Here is a 5000-nt window from a genome sequence, read left to right as displayed (position 1 = left end):
ATAGAATCTCTAGAGAGAGTGAGAGAGCGAGAAAGAGAGAGAGAGCGAGATAGATAGATAGAGAGAGAGAGAGAGAGAGAGAGAGAGAGAGAGAGAGAGAGAGAGAGAGACATAGAAAGAGAGAGAGACAGAGACAGACAGACAGAGAGAGAGAGAAACAGAAAGAGAGACGGAATGATAAAATCTCTAGAGAGAGAGAGACAGACAGACAGACAGAAAGAGAGAGAGAGAGAGAGAGAGAGAGAGACAGAAAGAGAGACGGAATGACAGAATAAAAAGTTATCCCCCCCCCTCCCCCGCATCTCTTCCGGATTCCTGCTTTGGGATGGCCGGCCATTGGCTAAGAGATGATGGTAGTGGTGGGCGGGGCCAGGGTGCGGGTAACTAGCACTATTATCATCGCTAGTATCATTATTGTATGTAATGTTGGATCTCTTGAGACACGGACTAGAACGTTTTTACTGTTGTCTGTTATGTGGAAATTGTTTGGGCTTGTGTCTTTAACTGCAGTCATTGGGTCATAAAAAAAACACTTTAGATATAGGCCTATCGTACATACATCAACGTACAAACAAACACACGCACGTGCAAGTACATATGGGAAAACCGTTTATATAAAATAGAAAACACACACACACACACACATACACACACACAAGAAGAGGCAAGAAAAGGTGAAAAAAAACAGCTCGACCCCAAAGCACATCACATCAACCTGCTTCCAAAAGAGGACACGTTTAACATACACAAGCTCCTCCTCCAGCTCAATCGGAGCCGAGGTGAACGAGGTCCCAGGCCAGCCACCCTCCTGCTCGAACCGCAAGGGTATAACCCAAGATTCCCCGCAGGACCGGAACGCCTCAAGGACAGGGGAAAGTGTGCATTGCAAGGTGTCCCTCCCGTGTTCTGTTACTTCTTGATTCTCGGTGCTTGCTATTCGTGCGCATCTGAAGAGGGGGAATGACTGGCTTTTGTTTTTGTTTAGATGTCGTGGGGCCCATTATCATGAGGTATTCAAGTTTATCTGTTTGCCTTTTTCTCTCTTTTATTCTTCTCTTCTTACATCCTACACCCTCTCTCTTTCATATATTCCCACTCTCATTCCTGTCTTCCTGACTGATTCTTTATCCTTTTCCATCAACCTCTCACTCTCCGTTACTTCGCTTCCTTCATCTTACATAGGATCCACTTTTCATCATATTGATTTTCAAAGCTCTCCCCCATTCAACTTATTTCCCTATTATCTCAATTATTTCAGACTCATTTATCTCCCAAATTCTCTGCATTCTCCTTCCCTAAATCCCAAACATCTGAATTCCATCCGGATATTTCTACTTCTTTTGTTTCCGTCTGACCCTTTCACTCTCCACTTACAACGTTCTCTTTCATCCAACGTCTTATCTGCTCTTGTTTGGATTGTGCTCTTTCACATTCATTCTTTCATTCATTCTTTATTTGACTTATCTATTTACCTTTTTTTTTTTTTTACTTTAATTTTTACTTTCTCGATCATTTTTTTTTAACCTTTTCCCTACCCCTTAACTCTTTCATTCTTTCTCTTTCTTCTCTTCCCCCCCCCCCCTTCTCTTGACTTCAACTGATCCATTTACTTTTTGTCTTTTGGAATTTCTACCCCAGGAGTGTACATTGGGGGAAGGGGGGGGAGGGAAGGGGTGCTTGAACCCCTGCTCTTACTGTTTTTGGCATCATAAATGCCCTTTTTGTTAAAATATTGGAAAGAAAACTGATCTTTATGTCGAGATCAACGAAATAAATATGTTCTTTTAGCCAAGACCAACGAAAGAAAATTGTTCTTTTAGTCAAAATTAGGAGAGAGAATTGTTCTTTTAGGCAGGGAAAGGTCCCCTTTTTAACTGAACTCCTGCCCTTCTGAAAGTCTATGCACGTCATTGTTCTCACCTGCCTGAAGGCATGCCAGAATGACGTGTTTGCTGTGAAGATCGTGGTTGTTATGATTCTAGTTATTTTTTATAACTGTTATCATCATTAGCATTACTATTACTTGTGGCTTCAGTGTTATTATCGTCTGTTGGTTTTGTTGTCATCATTATTGGTGTCTGTGTTTGTATCATTATTAATATTATTGTACTATTTCCATTGTTTATTATTGTTATTTACATAGTCGTTAATTACCATTATCATTGTTATCATTATCATTAATACTATTAATAGCCGTACTGTTATCATTGGATTTTATCGTACTTATAATCATCAGTATCATCATTATCATTATATTAATGATATATACCTGACGATATAATTACCATTACCATTACCATCATCATCACCACTGACTGCTATCATTACCATCATCGGTATCTCCCTCTCTCCCTTTCCACGCATTCACCTTCCACGTTCTAGGCACACCGCAAAATATTCCTGCGTGTCCCTTAAAAGCTGGCAACAGGTGAACAGTGAAACGTGACAGACTCACCTTTTCGATTATTGTTTTTTCTTCTTCTTCTTCTTCCCCGTCTCTGTGATTTTTTTTTCTTTTTCTTTTTTTCTTTTCAGTTGTGTATTGTTTTTCTTCATTCACTTTTCTGTATTTTAGTGTATTTATCTATTCATCTTCGTGTATATTTATTCATATTTTTGTCCACTTGTCAATACATTCTTTCGCGCTCGCTCTTTCACTCTCACCTTTGCACACGTTCTCTCTAAATCAGTCACTCACGCACGCAAGCACATTCTCTCTTAATCCAATTATTTATCCAGTTCCCTCAAAAAGTGGTCGTGCATGATCACCCATCCCGAGTTACCTGTGTCCTTGTCATAATAATCGAGTTTCAAGTCCGCTTTACTGGTTATTGAGGAGAACGAGAAACCTTGAAATAATCTGCTTTTCTATGCACAGTATACTGTTTCAATTGATGTGTTAATGATGTGGATATTTGTTATTTGTATGTGGTTGAATAATGGTGCATAGATATAGGTTTGTGATTCATTATGGTGTAAGTGTTTGTATAGGATTTAATATAGAAGTCCAGGTATATCAAGGACCATGTGTAAAAAAAACATATACGACGTTGAAAGCTGCATGAGTGTTTGTATCTGTGTTTGCGGGTTGTGTGTGCGTTGCATGTGCATGTGTGCATGGGCTTGCGTGTATGTGTGTGTGTGTGCCCGCGCCCGCATGAACGCATGTGTGTATTAGTGTGTGCTTTGATTTTGACGTTTATGTGCATTTCTCTCGGTCGTTCTCCATATTAGCGGTCCCTTGGTCGTCCCCTCACCTGGCCTTGCCTCTCATGTCGCATTCAGTTCACGCACAGAACTTAGTTCATTTACCTGTGTATTAGCATAAATTCCTTTCCTGTTTGTATGATTCTCAGCACGGTATACTACGTCACTTGATGATAAGATAATGAAATATGGTAATGATAATGAAGATAGTAATGATAGAATGATAACGAGAGTAATTATGATAATGATAACAATAATGATGATAATAATAATGATAATGATAATAATAATAATGATTATGATAATAAGAATGATAATAACAATGGCAGCGATACTGATAATGATGGCAATGATAATAGTAACAGTAATGATGATGATAATAGTAACAGTAATGATGATGATAATAACAGCAACACAAATGATAATGAAAACGATATTGATAAAAAAAAATAATAATGATGACAATAAAGATAATCGTAATAGTAATAAAAATAATATCATTATCACCAGTGATAGTGATAATGATGAAAATGAAAACAGAAATAGAGAAACCATACACACCAATAATTCAGAATAAGAATAATAAGATTCCACAGAGTTAATTAACATTAGTATCCGGTTCAACGCCTCCGTTTTCTTCCCGAGCGACGCGGCAGGAGGTAGAGATGTTGTTAGAGTTTTAGTGGTAATTAGCGTTTTTATCATTATCTTATTTTCATTATCATGATCATTATTATCGTTATTGTTATTATTGTCATTAGTGTTATTATCATTAGCATCATTATCATGATTATATGTTTGTTATCAGTATTATCGTTATCATTATTATTGTTATTGTTATAATCATCGTTACAATTACTATTAGCATGATCATTGATAGAATTACTATCCTTTTTATCATTATTATCATTATCCTGAATATTATGATTATGTCTTTAATCACTGATATTATCAATACAATTACTATTATCATTGTTATTGTTATCATCATTATTATCATCATTATATCATCATCAATATTATTACTATTATTATTGTCGTAATTTCAACTGCCAGCCAATATCATCTTCATCACATCAACATCAACATAATCTTACATCATGAATGCATTTTTCTTTTTCACGAGGAGTTAAGAAAATAAAATAAGAATCTAGTATTTCATTACTAACTTTTTTTCATGTTGCTTAAGGCAGTTTGAAGTCAAGGACAGCATGTAGTGATCAGTTGCATGTACATTGCAAGAGTTTACAGAGTTGCAAGCACGGCTCTCCAGAAGGCCTGTGTATGGCAATTCGCAAGATGTTATACGAAAACCTGTTGTCTTATTATGCGCCTTTGGTTCCGTTAGGAATGTGGACTGAGGGGAAGGAAGATGGTTTGGAAAAAGTCATTCTTAATGATTTTCCTTCATTGGTTGCTTTCTCTCTCTCTCTCTCTCTCTCTCTCTCTCTCTCTCTCTCTCTCTCTCTCTCTCTCTCTCTCTTTCTTTTTCTCTCTCTCTCTCTCTTTTTCTCTCTTTTCTTCTTTCTCTCTCTCTCTCTCTTTCGTTGTTAGCATGATTAACGCTAGGTGCAGTGAGGTCAAATGAATAGCTTCCTGTATTGCATCATCATCATCGTCATCATCATCACCAATATTGCCACCACCATCATCACCAACATCATCATTAGCAGTTAGATTTGGCCACAAAGATAATTGTTATGTACACACCACTTTTTCCTCTTCTCATCCTTACCCAGTTATGCAGTATCGTAAGTGAAAAAAAACATTTAAGGTCCAGACAAGAAAAAAAG

This window comes from Penaeus japonicus, unplaced genomic scaffold (assembly GCF_977035675.1).
Source record: "Penaeus japonicus unplaced genomic scaffold, GWHDUDI00000001_assembly GWHDUDI00000025, whole genome shotgun sequence".
Taxonomy (NCBI): domain Eukaryota; kingdom Metazoa; phylum Arthropoda; class Malacostraca; order Decapoda; family Penaeidae; genus Penaeus; species Penaeus japonicus.
Note: the sequence above shows the minus strand (reverse complement) of the source record.